General features: G+C 47.6%; 1 pseudogene; it reads left to right on the top strand.

The window, feature by feature from the left end:
- Positions 1 to 16,168: 16,168 nt before the first annotated feature.
- On the top strand, positions 16,169 to 26,980 carry LOC127208600 (14-3-3 protein zeta/delta-like; annotated as a pseudogene).
- The last annotated feature ends 883 nt before the right edge of the window (positions 26,981 to 27,863 follow it).

Raw genomic sequence — 27,863 nt, forward strand, 5'->3', positions numbered from 1 at the left:
ACCACCCATGTGCAGATGCTTGAGAAGCCCATAGGCTGGGGATTCCACGGGAGCCAACCCAGGACACAACGGAGAGGATCCTGACTCCGACACACCCCACAAGCACTGTGCTGTCAAGGCTGGCTTCAGAGCTAAGCTTCCAGGCCTCAGCTCCCAAGCCCTTCACGTGCTAATATAAGGTACTAGCCCCAGCCAGGTATGGTGGCACACGCTTTTAATCCCAGCACTCAGGAGGTAGAGGCAGGTGGATCACTGTGAGTTTGAGGCCAGCCTTGTCTGCAGAGTGAATCCAGGACAGCCAAAGGTATACACAGAGAAACCCTGTCTCGAAGAAAACCAAAAAAAAAAAAAAAAAAAAAAAAAAAAAAAAAAAGATACTAGCCTCTTTCTAACTGAAAAGGTGACATGCTACTCACAGCGCTTAGCATTGGGAAGGTTAAACGAAATACTCTGGGCCACCTGCAGGGTGACAATAGTTCAGTTGTTGATTAACCATAATAATACTCCGTCACCTTGAGCTTTAACCCAGTTAAACTCATTCTGCTCTCTAAAAGCACCCCATTAAACACCCTTGTCTCAAGATGGACTGGGGAGCCCTTGGGCCATTGGTCATTCTGGAATATAACCAAGTTGCTGACACGCTAAGCTGGAGATTTGCATGGCAGCCAGGCTGCTGTAGGGTTTAAAACTTGCTTGACCTCCATCTGAGGTCAGAGGACAATTTCTGAGTGTTGGTTCTCTTTTTCCACCCCTGTGGGACCAGGGATTAAACTCAAGCCTTGAGGCTTGATGGAAAGCATCTTTAGCACCCGAGGCATTTTGTGAGCCCCCTCACCCTCCCTGCCCAAGTCTAGTTTTTTTTTTAATTTTATTAATTTATTCATATTACATCTCAATGGTTATCCCATACCTTGTATCCTCCCATTCCTCCCTCCCTCCCATTTTCTCCTTACTCCCCTCCCCTATGACTGTGACTGAGGGGGACCTCCTCCCCCTGTATATGCTCATAGGGTATCAAGTCTCTTCTTGGTAGCCTGCTATCCTTCCTCTGAGTGCCACCAGGTCTCTCCATACAGGGGACGTGGTCAAATATGAGGCACTAGAGTTCATGTGGAACTCAGACCCCACTCTCCACTCAACTGTGGAGAATGTCCTGTCCATTGGCTAGATCTGGGTAGGGGTTTGAAGTTTATGGCCTGTATTGTCCTTGGCTGGTGCCATAGTTTGAACAGGGGCCCTGGGCCCAAATCTGCCTATCATGTTCTACTTGTAGGTTTCTAGGACCCTCTGGATCCTTCTACTTTGCCATTCTTACCAAGTCTAGTTTTTAAATCTCAGCAGATTGCCCCTCCTACCATCCTGAACTCACTGTGTCCTCCTTTTCCTCCTCCCAGCCTCAGCCTTAACATCTCTCCAGGGAGACTGTTTGCATGGTTCTAAGATGCTTAGTGACTCCTGTGGAACCAACTCTGCTACAAACAGCAACTCTGAGCTCAGGGCGATAGAGGACAGATTTCTGCAGCAGGGAGAGACACTGAGGGAGCAGGTATGGCAGGGTGTCGGTCCATGGCTATGCAAATATCATTGGCGAATTCTCCAGGCTGTGAAGTCTGCCTGAAGGCAAATCCCAGTTAGTTTTGTTAAGGGTCATCAAATTAAAAAGAAAAAAGAAAAAAAATGTAGCTCACTTGGCTACAACCCCTAGGGTTCAATCCCACATAAACTGAATGTGGTTGTACAACCCCGTAATCCCAACACACTGGGGGTAGAGGCAGGAAGATCAGGAGTTCAAGGTCATCTTTGGCTACCCAGTGACTTCAAGCCTACCCTGAGCTTCACAAGAAAAAGAAAAATGGAAGCTTTGTTGCTTAGAAGCTCTGAATAAGTGCAACACAAACACCGAAGCTGGAGCCAACATGGTGGCTCACATCTGCAATCCCAGTAGTTGGGAGAAGGACCCTGGATCATCAAGGCTAGCCTCAGCTACCCAATGAGCTCACCTTCAGCCTGGGACACTGGCTTTAAAAAGGAGCTGGGAAGTGGAGTGGACACAGAGAATAGGAACATCCAAGTGGTCCAGCAGGCAGATCCACGTGTATATTGCAAAGCAGCATCCAAGAACCTCAGTCAAAATGTTTTCAGAGAGATTTAACTGAGAGGGCACGTGGGTGGCACCATGCCATGGCCCATGAATTGCTGTCTGTAGCGCCTGCTGCCATGCCTTCCCCACATGACTGACCGTATCCTCAGACTGGGAGCCAGGAAAGACCCATCAGTCTCTAAGTTTCTTCTGTCTAGTATTTTATGACTGCAACAAAAAGGCAACCAATAACAGAGCCATAATAGCCAAACTGTTGGAATGTACAGACAAAGGGGAGAGTTATGGTAGCTTCGAATGCAAATAGGATATGTGGGAAAACCTTCCAGAGGGGATGGTCCCGGGAAGGGAGGATGTTCACACTGACTTCATTAGCTGAGTTGAGACTGGAGAATAGTTTTATGGTAACTTCTTATATGTCTAAAGCCGTACTAGGTGTTTGAGTCATATGAAATTGCTGGTATTTGTCCTGATTTATAGAAATGGCTTTCCAGGGCTTAGAGAGATGGCTCAACAGTTAACAGCAAGCACCGCTCTTGCAGAGGACCTGAGTTCTGTTCACAGCATCCACATTGGGTACTTGGCTCACAACTGTTGTCTGTAACTCCAGCTCTTGGGGGACCTGATGCCTTATTCTGACCTATGCAGACACCTGCACCCATGTGCACATACTCACACATACACACATACATATAAATAAAAAATGTAAAATAAATATTTGCTTAAAATCGTCTTTTTATACTGTGAAACTCAAAGAGGTGGTTGTGGTAGTGGTGGTGATGGTGATGATAGTGGTGGTGATGGTACTGATGGTGTTGGTGGTGATGGTGGTGGTAATGGTGGTGATGGTGATGATGGTGATGATGATGGTGTATTTGTGGTGGTGATGGTGGTGGTGGTAATGATGGTGGTGATGGTGGTGATGATGGTTGTAGTGATGGTGATGATGGTGGTCATGGTGGTGGTGGTGGTGGTGAAGGTGGTGGTGGTAATGATGGTGGTGATGGTGGTGATGATGGTTGTAGTGATGGTGATGATGGTGGTCATGGTGGTGGTGGTGGTGAAGGTGGTGATGATGGTGGTGGTGGTGGTAGTGGTGATGGTGATGATGGTGGTGACGATGACTGTGATAGTGGTCGTGATGGTGATTATGGTGGTGGTGATAATAGTGGTGATGGTAGTGGTGGTGGTGATGGTGGTGATGGTGGTGATGATGGTTCTGGAGGTGATGGTGATGGTGGTAGTGATGGTGGTGATGATGGTGGTGGTAGTGGTGTTGATGATTGTGGCAGTGATGGTGATGATGGCGATAATGGTGGTGGTGGTGATGATGGTAGTGGTGGTGATGGTGATGATGGTGGTGGTGGTAGTGATGGTGGTGATGATGGTCGTAGTGGTTTGAAAGGGGACTGGCTCTCTTTCTTTGAGGGATTGGCTATTTAATGCCCACAGGTGAGCCATTCTTCCCCTAGTTAGCTGGTTACCAGCAGGCTGGCACCAGAACTCAGCCTGGAAAAACTCAGCTGTAGGGCCTGCCGTCATAATTGTGTCATAAAATGAGACTTGGATCTTGATTCATAGACTCGTGGGAGACTTAGGAGGAAGGAGCTTGGTGCCTGGGGGATACAGGTGGTACTGAGGGCAGCTCTGGAAGAGACAATGTGGCCACCACATGCTCATGTTGCAACTTTCAGGGAAGGCTGGGGCTGTTCTTGAGCTCACCCACCTGTTGAATGAGAGACAATTGTTCCTCTTTACTTCTTGCTGTGGCTTGGGGATCAAAGATGATGAAAAACCCAGATGATTCCGCCAGTGAGAAGAGTCGGGGCTTGGGTACTTCCTTGCTGTGGTCCTGTCATCCCCCACGCTGATTCAAGGATGACATTCACCAAGGTACCGCATGGAAGTATGTAGTCACAGAACCTGGCCTAGAGCCGTGAAGGAGAGCCTGCTGTGGGTTTGTAAAGGAGAAGAGTGCCAGGAAGTTAGCAGTCATCACAGTGGCTGCTTCCTTCTGAGAGGCCGGGAGGCCAGCTCTCCAGGTCTACAGGAGGGCTGGCAGGTCCTTGTGGCTGCTGCATGTCTGCCCACAGGCCAGACTGATACATTGCTACATCTCAGCCTGAGTCACCTTGGCCACTGCTTGTGGATATGTGCCACAGTCGCCTCTGGTTCTTGGACTCCCCCTCCCAAAGGCACTCCTGGCTTGTAACTGAAGGGATACAGGGAGAGTGAGTGGGCAGGGACAGACTGGCACACCACAAAAAGACAGCATGATCTGTGACAGCGTGCAAAGCAGGAGTGCTAGTCAGGAGACAGAACTCCACTGGACGTCTCAGAATCCATCTCACTGCCACTCTTCCTCTCCTGCCACCGTCATCACCACCATCTCCACAGCCACCGCAGTAACTGTTGCCACCACAATCTCCATCGCCGCCGTTTTCACGGCTGCTTCCCCTTCTACCACCTTCACCCTCCCCACCTACCATCTGCTTCTCCTTCGCTGCCATTGTTACCCCCATCATCATCACCTTCCCTGCCCCTTCCACCATCCCCATCCTGTCCCCCTTGCCACTGCTCTCATTTTCTAGGCACCATCATTTCTACTGCTGCACCTCTCTGCCATCTGCACCACCATTCCCACCACTTTTGTCATTTCTATTAGCCCATCATGGCTTTACCAATGACACTGCCTTTACCATCATCTCCTCTGCAACTTTCCTCCTCCTCCTTCTCTTTCTCTTCCTCCTCCTTCTATTCCTCTTCCTCCTGCTCTTCCTCTTTCTCCTCCTTCTCCTTCTTCTATTGGTTTTTCAAGACAGAGTTTCTCTGTGTAGCCTTGGCTGTCCTGGACTTGCTTTGTAGACCAGACTGGCCTTGAACTCATAGAGATCAGCCTGCCTCTGCCTCCCTGAGTGCTGAGATTACAGGCATGGTGGCTTCTCTACCTTCTTTTTTGTTTTTGTTTTTGTTTTTCGAGACAGGGTTTCTCTGTGTAGCCTTGGCCATCCTGGACTCACTTTGTAGACCAGGCTGGCCTCGAACTCACAGCGATCCGCCTGCCTCTGCCTCCCGAGTGCTGGGATTAAAGGCGTGCGCCACCACACCCGGCTCTTCTCTACCTTCTTGATGGCCACGGTTCCTCTAGCTCCAGACTTCATGGTCAACATTGACCCTACCACAAGGCCTGCAGTGGCCTCTGGCCCCATGGTTCTCTATGACGTAACCTCTACCATAGCTAGGGATCTTATAGTCCTGCTTTCTCTGTGAGATAAATGTGGACAAGATTCAAAGTCATGAAGTGTAGATCCCCTACACATGGAAGTATGGGGGACCACTCATCTCTCTCTCTCTCTCTGTCTGTCTGTCTGTCTCTCTCTCTCTCTCTTTGTGTGTGTGTGTGTGTGTGTGTGTGTGTGTGTGTGTGTGTGTGTGTGTGTGTGTGTGTTTCAGGTCTAGAGACACAGAGCTCACCAGCCAGTTTTCTCTATAAGAAGCCAAAACATAAGAAAGAAACCTGGGCATTATAGGAAACTGAAGCTCAGAGATGTCAAGTAACCTATGAAAGATCACATAGCCCACAAGTGCTGGGATTCAAGTGGAGCATGGATATCAAGGCCTGCTAGACTTAAGTCCTTTGTGAAATATCAAGGTTGTGTGTGGCTAGGGAGATGGCTCAGATGGCTCAGTCAAGCAATGAGGGCCTGAGTTGTTTGTTTAAAACAAACAAACAAAAACAAACAAAAAACTCTCAGTATAGTGGCATGCAGTGATGATCACAGCACTGTGAGGTACAGGCAGGTAGGTCTCTGTTGCCGGCTGGCTAACTTAGGCAACTCTGTAAAGCTCCAGGTAAAAATTCAAATATCTGAAGGCAGCTGAAGGCAGATACCTGAAGTTGACCTCTGGCCTTCACCCATGTGCACAGGGACCCACACACAGGAACAAGTATACACACATTCACACATATTCTGATAATCAAGGCTGTGGTCTCTGAGGAGATGTGACTCACTGGTCCCTTGGTGACATGGGTGCCATGGGTGACAGCCTCTAGCTTCCTGAGGGTGTGCACAGGCTCTTCCTCAGCTTGTAAGAAGACACTAGGTGCTTCCTGACCAGCTTTGTACAGTGAGAAGGACAATGACACAGATCTGGACATGTCTAAACAGTGTGGCCCTTTCTGTGGCCAACCCAGCTGAAAGCCTTTCTCATAGAACCCCCTCTTTTTTCTACATCAGACCTATTGACTCTTCTGGAGCGTCTGCTCCCCAACCCCACTGGCCTTCAGAGACACTATGCCAAAATCCTCTGGTACCCAGACTCTGCCTTGGTGTTTGCTTCCTGGAGGCTCTTAAATGACACAAAGGTGTGTGTTTACACTGAAGGCATAGAACTCTTTTCTCTCCGCCCCCAGTCTGGACTTCCGCCAGATAATCTTCAGCTTCAGGCAGAAGGATGCCACGGCACATTGGTTCCTTATTGCACCTATAAACTACTGTACGTGGACTACGGTGGTGGAATGCCTCACACCAAAGAGTAGCCAGGATGAGGAGGGAGAGCTGGGCTTTGTTCCCAGCATCTCTGAAGTTCTGTGTGTGTGTGTGTGTGTGTGTGTGTGTGTGTGTGTGTGTGTCTGTGTGTGTGTTCATGTGCATGTGTGTATATGTACGTGTTACCTTTGAATGCCTTCTTCAATCCATGTCTGCTTTGGTTTTCTAAAACAAGAGTTCTCACTGACTTGGAGGTTTCGGCCCCAGGGATCTGCCTGTGCCCACCTCTCCAGCACTGAACAACAAACCTGTGCCACCACACTGGGTGTCTTTTTTTTTTTTTTTAAGATTTTATTTATTTATGATTTATACAGTACTCTGCCCCCATGTGTGCCTGCAGGCCAGAAGAGGGTACCAGATCTCATTATAGATGGTTGTGAGCCACCATGTGGTTGCTGGGAATCGAACTCAGGACCTTTGGAAGAACAGACAGTGCTCTTAACTTCTGAGCCATTTCTCCAGCCCCCACACTGGGTTTCTTTACATTGATTCTGGGGAACAAACGCAGTTGCTCATGCTTGCAAGGTGAGCGCTTGACCAGAAGATCAAGCCATCTCCCAGAACCTCTCTTTTCTTGCTTATAGTAATGAAGATAGAACCTGAGGCCTCCACCTGTCAGGCAACTGCTCCACTACAGCGCCACACCACCCACTTGATCTCTTTGTATGCTTGGCTTTGAGACAGACTTTCACTAATTCATCCAGCTTGGTCCTGAACTCATTATGCAAACAAGGAAGGGCTTGGACTTCCCCCTCCTCCCTCCCTAAGACCTGGGATAACAAGCCTGTGCCGCTGGACTCTGTTAATGAATACGGATTTAATCCATGACCTAATCATGAACAAGTTTGACTTTGAACGCCTCTGTGCCTCAGTATCTTCATCTGAGAAATGGCGTCAATCATTTAATAACTACCAGGGGTAGGAAGACGGCTGAGTAATAAGAGTCCTTGCTGGGCACACGTGAGCATCTGACCATAAGTCCCCAGAACCCATGTAAAAGGCTGCATGTGGTTGCATATACCTAAAACCAATGCTGTTGGGATGGAGACAGGAGGGTCACCGGGTGGCCTAACTCCAGGAATAAAGCAGAGAATGATAGAACCGGACACCAGTTATTCTCTCTCTCTCTCTCTCTCTCTCTCTCTCTCTCTCTCTCTCTCTCTCTCTCTCTCTCTCTCTCACACACACACACACACACACACACACACACACACAGACACACACACCATGCCCCCACGACTCAGTACATGTAGGCATTGACATATTTATTATTTACTTGCTATGGACATGGGGGAAAGTGTGTGTGAACAGAAGACAAAACCCCTGCCTGTGTGGAACGTATGTTGTTGGTTACAGCTAAAGCTGCAGCCTCTTGAACATTTCCTACTGGAGATAAACCAAGCAAGCTAAGTGCCCTCTGAGACAGGGGCAGAGAGGTGCCAGAACCATGTACAAGTGGCCGCTAAGACAAAAGCAACTCTAGTGAAAGGCAAACCAGGAAGCTCAGTGAGGGTGCTTGACACCCAGCTCCCAGTGACCCTCTGCTCAGGAATGTTAATGGGGCCTCAATCAAACAATCAAAGCAGCTAGTTTGGACATAGTAAGGGATGGTCAGTGCTTCCGGATCAGAGGGCACTCTTTCCTTTTCTTACGATGTTCTTTTATTTCGTCATCTAGAGAATGTGTTTGAATGTCCTTCACTGGGAGCAACTTCATGTTTCATCTCACCTCACATTACATCACACCGTAGCATAGCAGAGTCCCCGGAACGCGCTGTTACACCTACCCTTCGAGACCCTTTACCATGATGTTCATATTTTTACTTAGTGAACCAGGCTGGCGGGGTGGGGGGTGGGGGGGGAGTGTAGTTTGGTTGGTAGAGCATTTGCTAGCATTTGTGAAGCTCTGGGTTTGATCCCCAGTGCTATGTAACTGCACAAGCTGGCACCACCAGGACATCACAGAGCAGTTGGCACTACTTCTGCCAACCCTTGGATACTATTCCAACTGCAACAACTTTAAATAAAGCATATGAGGGTTCTTTGTCTACATAAGTGGTGCGAGCCCGGCCACAATCCAGCATGACAAGCTACGTGAAGATTCCCAGGCAATGTGGCTTCCTTCCCTTTACTCTAATAGAAATACCCCTTCCCCGTGAGAAGTCACTTGGCACACTTAGAGGTTAATTAAGGAAAAGATCTTTGTTGGAAAAAAATGAGCACAGCAAGCTATGGCTAATGCCCAAGGAAGAACTGGCATAGCACAGAAGATTTCACTAATTTACATACGTCTTAGGTTTATGCGTCCCAGATAAGATGCCATCCTTAAATCTCTTTAGGTCCTGGCCCCAGGTTACACTTAGAACAGGAGACTGCAAGTCTTGGCCATGTGGGTAGATGGGAGATTGACACAACACTGTGTTGTCCATAGCGCTGTACAAAAAGTACAGAAGTATACAAAAGTACACCAGGGTTGTTCTTTTCAAATAGCCATTACCCGGGTTCATCTTGCCTACCTGGCACAATTATGCTTCTCCTGATAAGAGCTGGGTGGGTGGGTAGGAACAGGACTTAAATACAGACCGGGACTTAAGGGTCGCTGTGGCCTTGTGCTGCCCGCTTGAGCTGGCTATTAGAGATATGTCCTGGGGGGACGGGCCTAATGTCTGGTCAGCCTCAGTGATCCCAGTGTCACAAATGTTACCCACCTAGCATGCTACTTACTCATCTTTGGGTACTCTGGAGGCAGCACTCCCTCAGGTAAGTTCTCCTTGTGTGGTATAATATGTCCTCAGAAAGTCTATTAGTGAATGAACCCTTTGTGACATCAACTCTATCACTTTGAGTCTCTTCAACATGACTAGGGACAAGCAAACGTCACCCATCCTCATGGACAGGATATGCTCCTTTAGGCCCCCGATCTGTGTGGTAATCCATCACTGATACATGCTATGTTACGGTCATTGTAAGCTTACAACAGGGTGAAAATTTTCCTCACGTATGTTCCATGCTGGCCTGGAACTCACTGTGTAGCTGAAGGTGGACTTGAACCCCAATTCCTCCTGTTGTCACCTCTTAAATGTTTAGCATTACAAGACTCTGTATGGATTTGTTCAGCACTAGGAGTCAAATCCAGGGCTTCCAGCATTCTACCAAGCGAGCCACATGGCCAGCCCCACAGTAAATCTTCTTATCTTTATGTTACTGGGAAATGGGGGTTCTGTCTCATGGGCTGTTAGTCTTGTTAATAAAACAAGTCAGAAACAGACATGAAAGCAAGCTAACTGTGTTAGCATTCAAAAGCAAAATTATAGAACAAGAGAACTGTTTATCTCAGCAATGGCCCAGATTAGGAAGGTGAGAAAGGGAAAAGTTATGCCTTTGTGATGGAGGCTGGCTAGCAGAAGGACAGGGCAGTGAGGTGAGCTTCAGCGAGAAGCAAGAAAGCCCAGAGCCTTATGGGACAGCACACCCCAGCTTCGGTCAAGAGCTGTGGGGGTTTGAACGACACTATCCCCACAACCTCATCTTTAAATGCTCAGTCCCCAGATAGTGGAACTGTTTGAGAAGGATTGGGAGGTGTGGCCTTGTTGGAGGAGGTTTGTCACTGTATGTGGGGGGGGGGCAGATTTTGAGGTTTCAAAAACTTGTACCATTTTCACTATGCTCTCTGCTTCCTGCTCGCAATTTGGAATTCGAGCTCTCAGCTGTCCTTGCTGCCACACCTTTGCTGCACCATCATGGCACAGCTGAACATGTTCTTTTATAATTTGCCTTGGGTATGTTGTGTTATCATAGAATTAGAAAAATACCTAATGCAGTATAGAAGAAGAAGGAGGAGGAGGAGGAGGAGGAGGAGGAGGAGGAGGAGGAGGAAAAGTTAGGACTCCAGAGTGATGGAAGCCCCAGGGAGGGACTTCTGGGAAGGAAAAGTGTGTCCTCTCATCAGAGGATAACTCATCTTTCCTTCTCTTTATCCAGCCGTGGAGTACTCAGATTTCCTGGGGCAGGTGAGCTAAGTGACAGCTGAACTGATTCTTCAAATGAGAAGGCAACAGTACCGGATGTTTTGGGCAGCTCGGGGTCAGGGCTCACCAGGCTGGAGTTAGCACTCAGATTCTGTTCTTTTGAGCAAAAGTGACATCGCCTTAATAGGTCTCATCAAAGTCACCCAGGTAGCCTCCACCCTTTTATATGGCAGCCAAGTCCTACAGAGAGGCAAATCTAGGGATATCAAGGCAACAGGGTGTGGGCTTCATCAAAACCTCATGGTTTCCAACGCTCCTGTGACATCTCCTCTCACCAATGAGGATTTCGAGGCATACGGTGAGGGGGTTTGTTTGTTTGCTGCTGAGACAAGGTATCACAGTGCAGGCTGGCTTCAAGCTTGCCATCCTCCTGCTTCAGCCTCTCCCAACTGCAGAGATACGTGGATGCACTGCTGCACTTGGCCAAGGTGCAGCACTCTACACACTCTACACAGCTGTTTACAGCAAGCAGCAACTGCCTCCTTCCCACACCTCCTCTCTACTCCTTCACGTCTTTGGGGATTTCAAGTCTGTTTCAAAGAGCAGTCCCCGGCATGCATCTCATGGGTGGACCCAGAGTCCTCAGGTTTTCAGCCTCGTCCAAGGTGACCAGGATCCTTGTGCCACCACAGCCCCAGGAAGTATGATTCTGTGGGCATGCTCATTTAGCAACCAACCCCACAGTGTGGCAAAGGCATTTCCGGTCATCTCCCAGAGATGACAAATGCATTGTTCCTGATCCCCCAGCAGGCAGAGGCAAAAGCCACCATCATAGTGCCTATGCTAAACAGGGTGTGATATTCAGGACTGTAATCCAGCACTTGGAAGACAGGCAGGAGGATTAGAAATTCAAGGTCATTTTAGTGAGTTTGAGACTATCCTGGGCCACACGAGAGACCTTATCTCAAAATAAAACAAGCCATGTGCTAACTCAGCATTCCCTTTTGAAATCTAGGACTTTCTCCTCTTCCTCCTACCACAAGGAGGTGCTAGGACAGGGAGGTCTCCAGCTTCCTTTAATGGTAACCCCAGATGCATCTCAGCTCTTATGTGTCTGAAAGAGAAGGCTCTAGAAGGAATACCATAGAAAATAAGCAGTGAAGAGTTCAATCAGGGCCTGGTGAGATGGCTCAGAGGTTAAGAGCACTGACTGCTCCTCCAGAGGTCCTGAGTTCAATTCCTAGCAACCACATGGTGGCTCACAACCACCTAGATTGTGACTTAATGCCCTCTTCTGGTGTGCAAGTGTACATGCAGACAGAGTACTATACACATAATAAATAAATTGTTAAAAAAAAAAAAAAGAGGGTTCAATCAGGGCAAGCAAACAATGGAAGAAGTATAGTCTTCAGAAGAGGGGCGGGGCCAAGCAATATCACCATTTTGGAGGTCAAGGGCTTAAACTTCTCCTTGTCCCGTCTTTGCTTCTCCTGGAGTGGATACTTCTAGAAAAGAGGTGTCTTTTTTTTTTAAAGCCCATTTTACCCAGAATTTAGTCTGTGTAGATATATAAGATGCAAGAATATATATATATTAAAATTCTACTTAGGGAAAAGGTAATGGCACATTGTGTGTGCTCTCCTAGAGAGCAAGTCCTGACCTTTCTGGAATCTGACTTAGCTGACTTAGCTGTCCTGCCTTATCCCTTGCATCTCTTCCTGGCCTTGAACTGGCCCTTCTAGAGTTAGCAACCCTACTATCTTTATTCCCAGCTTCAGGGCCATGAGCTGGCGCACCTAGTATTCTCTGTGCCCTCTGTAGGGAGCCTGTTGGTCAGTCCTTCCCAAAACTGAGCTCTGTGTATTCAGTAGACACTCAATTTGCACTTATCTGAAGCTGCCATGTCCAGACAGATTGAGGATAAACACGTGTGATGGTCATCCACAGACCCACAGAGGAAGACCGTGGGCGAGGGCCAGCTGCTTGCTCAGGCTGACTCAGCTCTCAGCTGTCCCCACGTTAGGCACCACTGGGGTATTAGATAGAGGCTAATTCTAAGTATCCAAAATATTTGGGGAAAAAAGTATTTCAAAAAAATTTTTGTTGTTTTGCACAGAACTTCCTCCTGAGATAGAAAAACCACAGGGGTAACTTCTCCTTTCCAAATAAAACACGTTCGTCCGCTTCTCCAAATTTAAGCAGGGAAGGGCATGTATGAAGCCCAGCTAGGTACTGGCTTTATTCCTTGACAGTAATTTTTTAATCAACAAATAGCAAGAGAGCCTGAAAATTTTGCTTTTTGGGAGATGAGCGTGCTTGGCAAGGAAACCAAATTGTTATGTGATTGATTGATAATTGACTGATCGGTTGATGACACGGTCTTGTTATGTAACTAGATTTGAACTCCTAATATTTCTGCATCAGCAGCTAGTGTCCTGGGACTATCGCCACCATGCCCATCTAAACTTCGTAGACTTGGATAAGCATCCGGAAAGTTTGTTAGGCTCTAACTGCAACGACTGGTGTCTCTAACAGTGGGAGAGGCTTAAAGCACAGACGAGTGGGAATGGAAAAGGAGGGCATGTGAGGCGGAGGCCAGGCTGGGAGTCCTGTGTCTACACACTGAGGGACAGGATTGGAGGCCCCAGCAGCATTAGAGGCCGGGGGGAAGTCCTCTCTTGCATGGTGTGTGGGGTGAGGGGAGCATGGCCCTACTGATATCTTCGTTTCCAGAATGGTGAATGCATGTATCAGTCATTGGGTGTCAGTTCTTCATTACCACAATCCTGAGGATACACACAGCTGGGTTTATAGTCATGATGCCATCAAAACGTATCCAATCTTTCAGTTCCTGCTGCCATGAAACAGGCTTTTTTTTTTTTTTTGAGACACTTCCTAGACTGGCCTAGAACTCACTATGTAGCCTGCGCTGGTCTCAAATTCACACCAGTCTTCTTGCTCATCTCCCAAATGCTGGGAGTATAGGGGTAAAGTCATCATGTCTCGTTTATGTGGCACTGGGACGAGACACCAGGGTTCCATGCAAGATGCCAGGTTCCTAGGCAAGTGCTCTTCTAGAATAGTGGGTCAGTCGGTCATAAAGACTTTGCATCCTAGGGACATTGGAACTGTCTAAGACACTTTCAGTTAATGCCAGAGAGTGAGTAGGCTCCAGCAGGTGTGTAGCCAGGGATGCTGCTAACTGTCCTCGATGTACAAGATGTCCCTTACAGAGAGATGGCATTTGGCCCAACATGGGAAAGTACAAAGGCTAGAAAATAAGCCTTAAAGTAGATGTCTGCACATGTCCACGTAAAGGGATCTGGGAAGCTTCACGAAGGCCTGCTGCCAGCCTGCACCTCGCCTATGTTAGGTACTTTTGTGTCACTGAACCAGAAAGCCTGGCATGAATAGTGTATGAGAGGAAAGCTTTGGTTGACTATTTATTTCAAAGGGTCTCAATCCAGCCCTGGAGGGAAGTCCAGGCTGAGTCTGCTTGGCACACAAGCTGATCATACTGTAGCCCACAAGTAATCAAAAAGCAAGGACCTAAGACCCACCCTCTCAAGGCCTAGTTCCCCCATCAGATCCACAGCTTCTGAAACATTAGTGGCTAAGAAATGAATAGTCAAAACATAAGCTGGGGACAGTTCACATTCCCCCTAAAGGACCCACTCATTGGACTAGAGTGAAGGGTTCCTTAGAGGAACAGAATTAATAGAAGGATTTATTAGAGCAGTTTACAGTCAGTGATCTCATTGTACAGGAGACAACAATGGCTGCCTGCAGATGGGAAGCCCAAGAATGCAACAGTTGTTTGGTCCACAGACTATAGATGTCTCAGTTGGTCTTCAGCATATGCCAGAATCCAGAAGGAGCATCCACTAAGCTAGTGAAGCAATAGACTTGCCAGCAACAGTGAGGGCAAGCAGCCAAGCAGACAAGCAGGCAGGCAGACAAGCAGACAGGCAGACAGGCAGGCAGGCAGACAGGCAGGCAAGCAGACAGGCAGACAGGAAGGCAAGCAGACAGGCAGACAGGCAGACAAGCAGACAGGCAGGCAGGCAGGCAGGCAGACAGACAGGCAGGCAGGCAGGCAGACAAGCAGACAGGCAGACAGGCAGGCAAGCAGACAGGCAGACAGGCAGACAAGCAGACAGGCAGGCAGGCAGACAGGCAGACAGGCAGGCAGGCAGACAGGCAGGCAAGCAGACAGGCAGACAGGCAGGCAAGCAGACAGGCAGACAGGCAGGCAAACAGACAGGCAGACTGACAGACAGGCAAGCAAACAGACAGGCAGACTGACAGACAGGCAGGCAGGCAGATAGGCAGGCAAGCAGACAAGCAGGCAAGCCGACAGGCAGGCAGGCAGGCAAGCAGCTGGACAGGCAGACAGGCAGGCAAGCAGATGACAAGCAGGCAGGCAGACAGACAGATAGGCAGACAGGCAGGCAAGCAGATGACAAGCAGGCAGGCAGAAAGACAGACAGACAGGCAGACAGGCAGGCAAGCAGACAAGCAGACAGGCAGACAGGCAGACAGGCAGGCAAGCAGACAAGCAGACAACAAGCAGGCAAGCAGACAGGCAGGCGGACAGGCGGACAGGCAGACAGGCAGACAGGCAGACAGGCAGGCAAGCAGACAAGCGAGACCCCATTTTTGTTGTTGTTGTTTTAAATCAACTCTGATTAATCTGTTCTTCAGAAGGCTGAGACCAACATCAGGGCAGGGGTGCTAAGAGCAAGGTTGGTCACGTTTCACGCACATATGAGGTCTTGCTACCACCCGAGACTCCTCAGAAGTCATGAATATCACGTGTACTTAGTTAAGTGATCGGGGCTATGACAGCCACAGAAGCCAGGTGACATTTGGTGTGTTTGGTTTATTTTGTTTCATTCATGAGTTCTAACACGGAAGCCTCCAAGCAAGCCCCCAACCTGTGGCCTCACCACCCACAGGGGCCCAGAATCCCCCACTTCTAGAAGCCGAGGGAGAAGAACATCGAGCAGAAGATGTTCCCTCCCCACTGCGAAGTAAAGTCCTGGCATTCTCAGCAGCTGAGACTCCACGTACCTGTGCATTGACAGGGAAATTCCAAAGTAGCTTTCAGAGCTGCGGTTCTCAACCTGTGGGTTGTGACCCCTTTGGGAGATCAAACGACCTTTTCATAGGGATTGCCTGAGACCATGGGGAAACACAGACATTTATGTTCATAACAGTAGCAACATTACAGTTATGGAGTAGCAATGAAATAATTTTATGGCTGTGGGTCAGCGTGACGTGAGGAACTTTATTAAAGTGTCACAGTATTAGGGAGGTTGAGAGCCACTGATCTAGATTCTTTGGGCCACATCCTCATGTCCTATCCAAGAAAGCTCAGTACTGCTGTAGTTTACCATGGGCCTGCAAACCCTCTCTCTCTAAGGGGAGTCATTTGCAGTTCTGGTTGCGGGCATGGCTCAGGAAATGAAGTGCCTGCCTGACAGGCATAAGGAGCTAGGTTCAAGCCCCAGAACCCATGTGAAAAGCCTGGTGTGGTGATGTAGGTTTGCAATGTCACTGGCTGGAGAGGTGGAGACAGGAATACGCCTGGGCTCAGTGGCCTACCAGTCTGGCCAGTTTGACAAACACCAGGCCAGTGAGAGGCCCTATCTTAAGAAGAAGGGCGTGGGCAGCAAGATGGCTCAGCAGGGTAAAGATGCTTGCTACAGAATGGGATTGCCCTTAGTTCAAGCCCTGGGACCATGGCAGAAGGCAAAGACCAACTCTGAAAGTAGTCTCCTGACTTCTGCACACTCACCGGGGCAAGTGACACACACACACTCACATACACTCATACACACACACACACACACACACACACACAGAGAGAGACAGAGACACAGAGAAAGAGAAAGAAAGACGGGTAAGTAAATATAATAATTGTTTTAGAAGATAGAGGGCTCCTAAGGCATAAACAATACTCAAAGTTGTCTTTGGGCCGCCACATACATGAACACATATGTGCACACTCACACACATACTAAAATGTCTTGCGAGCCCCAGTCCTGGGAGTGAGAGGCCATGTAGCCCATCTTTGGTTACTTTTTTCTCCACCCTTTCAACCCCCTAAGACTAGATAGGAGAGAAAGAAAGGGGAGAGGGAAAAGGGGGTGATGTTATTGTGAGACTACTTCCTGCTGTTCAGGGGTGTCGAGTTCCTTGGGGGAGGTTCGACCTTAGCTGTCAGGATATGTAATTTCCTCTCCTCTTGTTTCTTCTTTGTGCACAGCTACTTAACAAACTGTGACCAGCAGCAACCAAACAACAACTAACAACCCACCCTGCCTCTCAGGGCTTTAGCATTTGTGTACCCTCTGAAAAGTCCCCAGAATCCCAAATGTCATACAATCACAGAAACTATCTGTTGGCAAAATCACATTCCTGCTAGAGCCCAAGGCAAATCACAGTCAGCTGCTGTGGACAATCTGAATCAGCCCATATCCCACACCTGGGATTAAAATGAAAACATTTTTATAATATTTCTCTCTCTCTCTCTGTGTGTGTGTGTGTGTGTGTGTGTGTGTGTGTGTGTGTGTGTGTGTGTGTGTTAAGAAACCAAAAGTTTAAATTGTCAGGCCAGACCTGGTGGCAAATGCCTTTAATCCCAGCACTTGGGAGGCAGAGGCAAGTGGATCTCTGTGAGCTTGAGGCCAGCCTGGTCTACAAAGTGAGTCCAGGTCAGCCAAGGCTAACACAGAGAAACTCTGTCTCAAAAAACACCAAAACACCAAACCAAAACTAAACTAAACAAAACAAAAGTTCAAAATTGTCACTACAAGGCCACGTTTGCAGATGGCCATCTTGTTTCAGCTTACAGTGCTGCCTCCTGTCCTGAACACACAGATCTCTCTCTCTCTCTCTCTCTCTCTCTCTCTCTCTCTCTCTCTATATATATATATATATATATATATATATATATATATATATATATATGAAATTAACAAATCCAGGCAGACAAGGCCCATTTGACACTGACATGATGTCATCCTCTAAACGCAATTGAGTTATCATGAAAACTACAGGAGTTGGAGAGATGGCTCAGGAGTTAAAAGAACTGGCGACTCTGTATTCAGTTCCCAGAACTCACATTTAACTCCAGTCCCACTAGTCCCTGTGCCCTTTTTTTTTGCCTCCTCAGACACTGTACATGCATGGTGAGCAAACATATAGGCAGGTAAAACACTTGTACATAAAAATAAATAAGTAAATCTAAAAATTTTTTATATGAGAAAAAGTCTTAAAACTGAGTGAAAAAGTGCACACCTGTAATCTCAATGCTCCTCACCTGTAATCTCAGTGCTCCTCACCTGTCCTCACCTGTAATCTCAGCATTCCTCAACTGCAATTCTAGTGCTCCTCACCGGTAATCTCAGTGCTCTTCACCTGTTATCCCAGTGCTCCTCACCTGTAATCTCAGTGCTCCTAAGGTAAGATGGGGACAGACTGGAGAGTTCCAGGGAGCTGTTATGGCAGCTGGCCTGGCATACTCTGCAGTGAGACCCTGTCTCAAACAAGATGGAATGTGAGGACCACTTCCAAGGTTGTCATTTACATGCCACATGCATGCCAGGGCACTTACATATGAACACATTGTATGCATACATATATGCTCACTCTGTTTCTTAGCAATTAAACTTTATTATACAACCCAACTAGCTTATACAAAAAGGAAAAAGGTTAAAGAGACAAAAGAGTGAACCTTCCGGTAGCCGTTCCACGGGATGGGTCCTTGGGTGTCTCTCTGGCCCACGTGCTGGTCCAGCTGGTCCGCTGCTCTTCCCACTCTCTCTACAGCCAACTTTGTTATTCTCTCTTCCCCAACTGCCTGAGTCTTGTGGGAAGGACCGTCTCCTTCTCCCGGTGAGGGTCCATTAAAAAGACAATAGTCCAGGTGGGGTTCCCAGGTCTGCTTCCTGAATTCCAGACCCGGGATGGCTCCACTCAAGTCTGTCACAAGGTGTTCATGGGGTGCCGCCAAGACTGCTCCCACCTGTGACAAGGCTTATTCTTTCTCACACATATACCAAACAGACACACAGACACACAGATACACACACACACACACACACACACACACAGGCAAGGTTTAATCTTGTGATAATTTGTTTTATAATTTTTTATTGGGTTCCATTCATGGCTATCCCAAGATGCATGTAGCCTTTGGGCTATAAATTGGATGCGTCTGGAGGAGTCACAAAGGCCTCTTGATAATCCTTTTCTACATTTTCTTGAGCCTTTTATGGACACCACCATCATCATCATCACTATTGGAAAAGATAGTACTGGGGGTTGAATGTAAGGCCTTGCATGTGCTAGGTAAATGCTTTCCCACTGAGGTGTGTCATTCATCCTCCTGCTGTTTAAATTTTGAGACAATTCTTCAAGGTCTATGCTACCCTTAAACTCACTCAGTAGTCAGGTAGGCCGTGAGCCTATGATCCTTGTGATAGCTGTTCTTGGTCGCCAACTTAAGTATATCTGGAATAGCCAGGCACACCTGTGAGGGATATTTTTTTCCTTAATTAAATCATTTGAAGTAGGAAGACCCACTTCTAATCTGGATCCTTGTGTTAAGGAAGACACACCTTTAATCCTTATCTTTTGAGGTGGGAAGATACACCTTTGATCTGGGCCTCCCCTTCTGCCATATAAGGACATGGAAGAAGGAAGCTTGCTCTCTGCTTGCTCTCGCTTTTGCTGGCAAGTCCGTTCCTTCACAGGCATTACAGCGTACTTCGTGATTCCAGTGTCTACTGAAGACCAGCTGAGACACCCAGCCTCACGGCCTGAGCTACTGAGTTCTTGGACCCTTCTGTTGGCCTGCAAGCTAGTCTAATAAATCCCCTTTACAGAGAGAGATCCATGCTATAAATCCTGTTCCTCTAGAGAGCCCTGCCTCGGTCTCATGAATAGCCTAGACTACAGGCATGAGCCATCAGTTCCTGCCCAGCCTCTGCTGTCAAAGAACTGAACTGAGACAGGTCAGACTCTTCTGCATAGCAGCAGTTAATGAACTGGTATCAGTTCCTAGTGCCAGTTACCCATCCTCTTTGACGAGGAAGCCAGAGTATCTACGTGCCCATCGCTGTCCACTGTCCTCAACCCACTAGTCTCCTTCTGGGTGATGGGCATTGGGGTTACCCACTAGTCCCACTCTGTTGCAGGCAGCACTTGGGGTAGGAGTTTGGAGAAAAAGAAAGATCCTCTTTGGAAAGCAAAGAAGTCAATCCCTGCTCCCCTGTGTCTGTGCTGAGAAAGGCTCTCTGTCTGTCATGCCTCAGGCTATACCTAAGTCATTAGTATTTCTCCTCATGTTAGGTCTGGCAGTTTTTAGGCCATGTGAGTGTAGTCTCTGTGGTCCCGGCGCAAATACCTGTGAGAAAAGCTACTGCCCAGACCGGAGGTCCCGCTTTTAATTTCAAGCTGAGGATAAGAAATCAAAGCCAGAGCTGAAATCAAACACTCTGGAAAAGACTTCTTTCCTGCTTGACTGGCCTCTGGAAAACCCCAGCAGGTGGGAAGGCTCAAGGACCTGCTGGCTGGAAGCCCTTCTCCCAGTCCAGGCCCCACAGTGTGACTTCTCTACTGCAGCTGTGTGCCCAGCCTTCTTGACCTTTTTGCCTCCTCCCGCAGGGCAGAGACAGGAAGAGATCCTGGGAGACCTGGAGGAGTTTAGCTTTATTGTGGAGGCTTCTCTGGTTAGTCCTGCTGTGCAAATTGGAGAGAAGCTGAAAAGTAGTGGGAAATACAGTTCAAACCTGAAGCTGTGGCAAGCATTCTCTGCCAGCCCCCACTCCCCCCCCTCCACCCCCCACCGCTCCTCGCCCCACTGATGGAAGGGCTGCTGTCCGCTGGTGGCGGGTGGGAGATACTCAACTTCCAGAAGAAAATGAGCCTATGCTCTTGGAAGATAGGGCCTCCTGGAGCAGGGGTGGCTGTGCATGGGATGGAGGTGGGGTTGGGGTAGGGGAAGCATGTATGGACAGACACCCACAGGAGCTTCTGGGGAGACTGACAGTGTCCTAGTTTGTTTTCTGTGAACTGGATCTATGACTTTGCATTTTCTCCCTTGAGACAGGGTCTTTGGATATAACCCAGGCTGGACTTGAACTGCCTCAGTCTTTCCAGAGCTGGAACTGCAGCCAGGTACCACTGCCAGCAGGATTTTGAGCTTCACTGGGTATGTATTTATATGTTCATATACTTCATATAGCCAGAGAATGATCACATCTCACACACACACACACACACACACACACACACACACACACACACACAGAGAGAGAGAGAGAGAGAGAGAGAGAGAGAGAGAGAACTGGGATGTAATGCACTTGGTAGAGTAGTTACCAAGTGTAAATGAAGCTCTGGATTCAGCGTTGGCATGGTGGTGCACACCTTTAATCTCAGCACTTGGGAGGCAGAGGCAGGAGGAACCGGGAGCTCAAGGTCATCCTTGGCTACCTAGGGAGCACGAGTCCAGCCCGGAGAAGAAAATTCAGGAAGGCTTTGGAAGACAGTCTGATAGTTCCTTAAAATATACACAAAGGCAAGGCTATTGCTTGGTGACAGAACATTTCAGCATGTATGAGGCTCTGAGTTCAAACCCTGTACAAAAGAAAAGTACAAAGGAGGTTGACAAGAATTCACATTGGGCAAAAATGATGGACCAAAAATCCAAATCCAAAACAAAACCAAGACCTTCACCTTGGTGGGAGGCCTGGTGGCACTCAAAGAAAGAATAAGCAGGTTACCAAGATGAGACTTGATAGCCTATGACCATATAGTGCGGGAGGAGGTCCCCCTTGGTCATAGACTGAGGGGAGGGGAATAGCGTGAGAACAGGAGGGAGGGAAGAACAGAAAGATACAAGTGATGGGATAACAATTGAGTTGTAATCTGACTAAATTAATTAAATAAAGAAAAGAAAAGAAAAAAAGCCAGTCATGTTGGCACATGCCTTTAATCCCAGCACTCAGGAAGCAAAGGCAGGCAGATCAGATGTGAGTTTGAGGCCAGTCTGGTCTACAAAGTGAGTGCTGAACAGCCAAGGCTACATAGAGAAACTCTGTCTCAAAAAAACAAAACAAAACAAGACAAAAGAAAACAACTGATGGTCCTATGAGCCTGACAACCTGAGTTCGATTCCCGGAACTCACATCAAGGTAGGAGAGCAATGACTCCACAAAGTTGTTCTCAGGCCTCTACAGTGAGCCATGACACGTGTGCATCCTGCCACACCCTTCACACACACACACACACACACACACACACACACACACACACACACACTTGGGGTCATGGGGAATCAGGAGTTTAAGGACAGCCTACATAATGAGTTCAAGGCAATCCTGGGCTAAGTGAGACACCGCCTTAACATTCTTCTGAAAAGAGACAGAAAATCTGTGTGTGTGACCTTGGATGGGAATGCTCCAGGCAGTTCTATTCATGGTAGCCCCAGAGTGGAAGTTACCCAGTGTCCTGCCTTGGATGAAATGGCCTTAAAAATTTATTGTCTTGAGCTTCTGATCCTCCTGCCTCCACCTCCTAAGTGCTGGCATCACAAGTATGCACCACCATGTCCAGCCAAGAAAACTTGAGATTGCATCAGAGATCTACAAATGCATTGGGTTGTTCCCATAGTGCCATGGAATGTTTAATTTATTCAATTCACATCCTGATTATAGCCCCTCCCTCATCTTTTCCCAGTCCCACTCTCCCACCCACACTCCCCTCTTCCATCCTACTCCCTTCTCCCCTAATCCTCCAAAAGGGAAGCCCTCCTCCCCTATCATCTGATCTGGAGCTTTTTCAGAAAATTTGGAATAGTTCTACCTCAAGACCCAACTATACCAGTCCTGGGTAAATACCCAAAGGACATTTGCTCAACTATGTTCATGGATCTTGATTCATAATAGCCAGAATCTGGAAATAACCTAGATGTTCCTCAGTTGACGGATGGATGAAGAAACTGTGGTACATTTACATAATGGAATACTACTCAGCTATTAAAAACAAAGAAATTAGGAAATTTGCAGGCAAATGGATGGAACTAGAAAAGATTATCCTGAGGGACCCAGACCCATAAAGACACACATGGTATATACTCATAAGCAGATATTAGCCATATAATACAGGATAACCACACTACAATACACAAACCTACAGAAGCTTAAAAAAAAAAAAAAAAGAAGAAGAAGACTCTAGAGAGAATGCTTAACTCTCATTTAGAAGGGCAAATAGAACAGACACTGGAAATGGTTGAAGAGAGGGAACGGCATGGGAACCTACTATAGAGGTCCTTTGAAAGACTCCACCCAATGGGAGATCGAAGCAGACGCTAAGACTCACAGCCCAACTTTGGGGTGGAGCGCAGGGGGTCTTATGGGAGAGTTGAGAGATATAAGGACCTGTAGGGGACACAAGCTCCAAGGAGACCAATGGAGCCAACAAACCAGGGTGGCAGGGGTAGGGGTGGGGGATGTACGGGTAGGGGTGCTGCAGAGATTGATGCATCAGCCAAGGACCATGCATGGTGAGGACTCAGACCCCTGCTCAGATGTAGTCGATAGGCAACACAGTCTTCTTGTAGGTCCCATAATATGGGGAGTAGGGGCTGCCTCTGACATTGACTCCGGTGCCCACTCATTGACCATGTTTCCCTGGCCAGGTGGCCTTGCCTGGCCACAAAGGAAGAGGTTGCAGGCAGTCCAGATGAGACTTGATAGACTAGGGTCAGATGCAAAGATTCTTTTTCAAGGTAAAGCCATATTCTGCCATGTTAGGGTGTGGACATATCATGTTTGAGGACCACAGATCAACCTGCTATGAATGTGGTGGTAGGGCTGACTCCTAAAGGTACCCGTTGATGAAAATCACTAGAAGATCAGGGACAGAGTCTCAGCCTCATCAACACTGCCCACACCCAGAGATGGCTGATCTGGGTTGGTGTGCTGCCACTCACTCTGGACACAGAATATTTTTATGGATAAAAATGACCTGATACAAAGAGCCAAACTGACAGAGAAGGCTGAGTATTATAATAACATGGCAGCCTGCATGAAATCTGAAACTGTACCCAGCTGGAGCTTTGTAATGAGAAGAATCTTCTTTCTGTTCTTAGAGGGTCACCTCAAGTATTGAGGAAAAGATGGAAGGTGCTGAAAATAAGCAGCAGATGACTCAAGAATACAGAGAAACATAATGAGTGAGTTAACCCAGAAGCAGAAAGACTCAAATGGTATATACTCACTTATATCTGCATACTAGCCCAAGGGGCATGTTCCACGAAAGCCTTCACTTACCAGGAAACTGGGACAGAGGGGAGGACATCCTATTGGGACTCTAGATGAGAGAAGCATGGGAGAATGGCAAAGTAGAAGGATCCAGAGGGTCCTAGAAAGCTACAAGTAGAACATTATGATAGGCAGATTTGGGCCCAGAGGTCCCGCTCAAACTAAGGCACCAGCCAAGGACAATACAGGAGGTAAACTTTAAGCCCTTACCCAGATCTAGCCAACAGTCAGAACATTCTCCACAGTTGAGTGGAGAGTGGGATATGACTTTCTCACATACTCTGGTGCCTCACATTTGACCATGTCCCCTGGAGGGGGAGACCTGGTGGCACTCAGAGGAAAGACAGCAGGTTACCGAGAAGAGACTTGATACCCTATGAGCATATACAGGGGGAGGTAATCCCCCTCAGGAAAGTCATAGGGGAGGGGAATAATGGGAAAATGGGAGGGAGGGAAGAATGGGAGGATACAAGGGATGGGATAAACATTGAGATGTAACAAGAATAAATTAATAGTAAAAAATTAAAAAAAAAAAAAGAAAAACCTAAAACAAACAAACAAAAAAAAGAATACAGAGAAAAAATACAGAGACTGATCTAAGAGACATCTGCAATGCTATCTCTTTTCGAAAAGTTCTTGGTCTCCAGTGGTTCGTGAACAGAGAGCAAAGTCTTCTATTTGGAAATGAAGGGCGACTACTACCTTCCCTTGGCTGAGACTGCTATGGACCAGTTTCAGCAGGCACACACCAAGAAGCATTTGAAATCAGCGAAAAGCAAATGCAGCCAACACATCCTGTCAGACTGGGTCTGGCCCTTACCGTCTCTGTGTGTCCTATTATGAGTCTGCTCTCCTGCAAAAACAGCCTTTGATGAACCCATGGCCAACTTGATGCATTAAGTGAAAAGTTGTACAAGATGGCACGCTGATAATGCAGTTGCTGAGAGACAGTGACATTGTGGACATCCCATACCCAAGGAGATGAACCGGAAGCAGGAGAAAGGTGGGGGCGGGGAAAGGGGAGGAGAATGAAATGGCCTTCTTTTTTTTTTTTTTTTTTTTTTTTTTAATGGTTTTTTGAGACAGGGTTTCTCTGTGTAGCCTTGACTGTCCCAGACTCACTTTGTAGACCAGGCTGGCCTCGAACTCACAGCGATCCGCCTGCCTCTGCCTCCCGAGTGCTGGGATTAAAGGCGTGCGCCACCACGCCCGGCTGAAATGGCCTTCTAAGCTTTGTCTGCCTCATTCTAAAGTTTACACAGCAGATTATTTTTCATCCATGCTGTCCCACAAATATTTTTGTTTACAGTTTATGACAGGTTTATGTTACTTCTATTTGAATTTCTATATTTCCTGTGTGTTGTTTTGTTTTGTTTTAATATTAGGGGAGTAGAGCTAGTTAACTTTAGGGAGTTACTCGTTTTCATCTTGAGGTGGCCAATATGGGTTTGTGGAATTTTTCCATGAGTGTGTCAGAGCTTCAGAAGGACCAGTGTTAGAGCTGCTGTGCCTCAGCAAAGAAAATTGCCTACATACTGGTTAGTTCCAGCGGGAAATAAAAGAAATAATTGGTTCCTGCCACAAGCATAGTTATTATGGACATGTTAAGGTTTGGAGTGCTTTGTGAGGCTGCAGTGCAGACATCCAGTGGACGCATGTTGGGATGGTGTGTCTCCGTGTTCACCCTTGGCCATAGTGCCAGAAGTGGTCTCTAGAGAAAGCTGTGACCCAACTTACTCTCTAAAGGCACAAACAGTTAACCTTCCATGATTTGTAAAGTTACCTGCTGTTTGCTTTCATTTTATTTGATTATTTTTACATATATACTTTATTTATTTATTTATTTATTTATTTATTTTGGTGTTTTAAGACAGAATCTCACTTTGAAGCCTTTGCTGTCCTGGAATTCACTTTGTAGAGCATGTTGGCCTGAAACTCCCAGAGATCTGCAAGCCTCTGCCTCGAGAGCTGGGATTAAAGGTGTGCATCACTACCACCACCAGAAGCTGCAGCAGCAGGCTTGCAATTTGCTCTCTTGCTCTCATTATTTTTGCTACATTTTATTTGTACTGAGCTTTTTTTTTTTTTTTTTTTCCTAGTTTTTCGTTTTGTTTTTGCTTTGCTTTTATGGGTTTTTCCTTTTTGATACTTGCCTAACATAGAAATATTTAAGAGGAAAAATAGCTTGAGATGACGGCTAGCTTTGTTCTAATGCCTCATGAAATCTTCATGAACAATCCAGGCACAATTGTTAAGAACACATGTACTAAAGCCCATGTTAGTGGAATTCCTGGACTTGGTCTGTAGACCAGGCTGGACTCGAACTCATGAAGATCCGCCTGCTTCTCTCCCCCTAGTACTGGGATTAAAAGTGTACCCCGCCACTCTTTTATAAATGGACTTTTCACTACAGCTTTTCATGTAAATTAGTCTTTGGTTTCAACTGCTTTTCTCTACAGCTTTTCATGTGGGCCTGTATTGGTTGCTTTTGTGTTGTTATGACAACATATCTGATGGCAATGACTTAAAAGGAGGAAGAATTTATTCTGATTCAGTTTCAGAGGGTCTCAGCCCACCATGGTGGCAAAATGAGAGGAGCTCAGCTCCCAGCAGTGGGAACACATGAAGGAGGCTGTTCACATCATGGTAAATCATGAAGTCAGGAGCGAAACCGGAAGTGGGGGGGGCAGGTATATCCTTCACGGGCTCTCAGTTACCAGTTTCTATTAGTGGGCCCCCACTTCCTAAGACAGCATCACCAGCTGGGGAACAATATTTGACACCCGAGCCCGCGGAGGACATTCCAGGGTCACACAACTAGGCTGGGGCAAGATGGCAGAGATTCCGGGGCTGAGTTCTGGTGAGTGGGGGTGTCCAGTCAGTTGGTAGTGGGCAGCCTTTGAGCCATCTGCTACTGGAGCCGCTTCCCCTCAGGTGTGAGCTGGAGAATGGGCCGCTGGGAAGGAAGCACGAGTTTCCTCCCAGCCTTCCCTGCCCTTTCCCGGGCCCGCAGCCTCCTGCATGGGACTGAGACTGGGAAGCCCTGCCTCACGAGATGCTAAAGGATGCTTGGTGCCTGTTGGGCTCCCACAAGTGGAAATACCCAGATCCTCAATGGGAGGGTCTCTTGGATGTGGCAGTTAGAAGTGGTCATGTCTGGGCTATCAAGTTCAGGGTGGGGCCTTTCTCCAAGTCTCACCACTTGGTTGGGGTTTTTCCAAAAGTATTAAAATGAAGGCTCCTGGGCACCGTGGTTTGGAGAGGACTCTGAGAAATGAAAACTTAGCCTTGAGGTGCCTGGCCCTGGGCCTAGGTGTCCATCTGGACGAGGGCCCTGAGAGAAGATGACATAGCAACCGTGTCTCTGTGGCTGGCATCCTGGCACTGACTCAACCTTTGCAGTGAAGCAAGGCTCATCTGGATTCTGGGTAACTGGAGGTGGCTGGGTTTCCCCCAGGTGAGATAAAAGTTCAGTTCCAAACTTCAATGTGCTCTGTCCAGCCTTGTTCACGAGTCTCCTTCTTAAATACACCCCCAAGCCCCAAGGGCAATCAGAGAGATCCATTGACAATTGGATGCTGACTTATGAAGAACCCTCTGTCCGCCATGCTCTGTGCCAAGTATTCTCAGTAAGAAGGGACTGGCAGCATTCTCATTTGAGAGTTCCATAGTCCAGCTCTGAGACGTGACACCTTCTGGAAGATGCAGGTAGGAGGCCATTGAGACCCACAGTCTCCATCCTCTATGGAAAATAGGACTGGGGGCTGGAGGTATGGTTTGGTAAGTAACACAATTGACCTGCAAGGGTGCAGTTGGAGTTCAAGTCCTCAGAACCTTTATAAACGCTGAGTGGGTATAGCCGCCTGTCTTGAATCCCAGCACATGGGAGGCAGAGACAGGAATCCCTGGAGCAA

The sequence above is a fragment of the Acomys russatus genome, chromosome 25, assembly GCF_903995435.1.
Source record: "Acomys russatus chromosome 25, mAcoRus1.1, whole genome shotgun sequence".
NCBI lineage: Eukaryota > Metazoa > Chordata > Mammalia > Rodentia > Muridae > Acomys > Acomys russatus.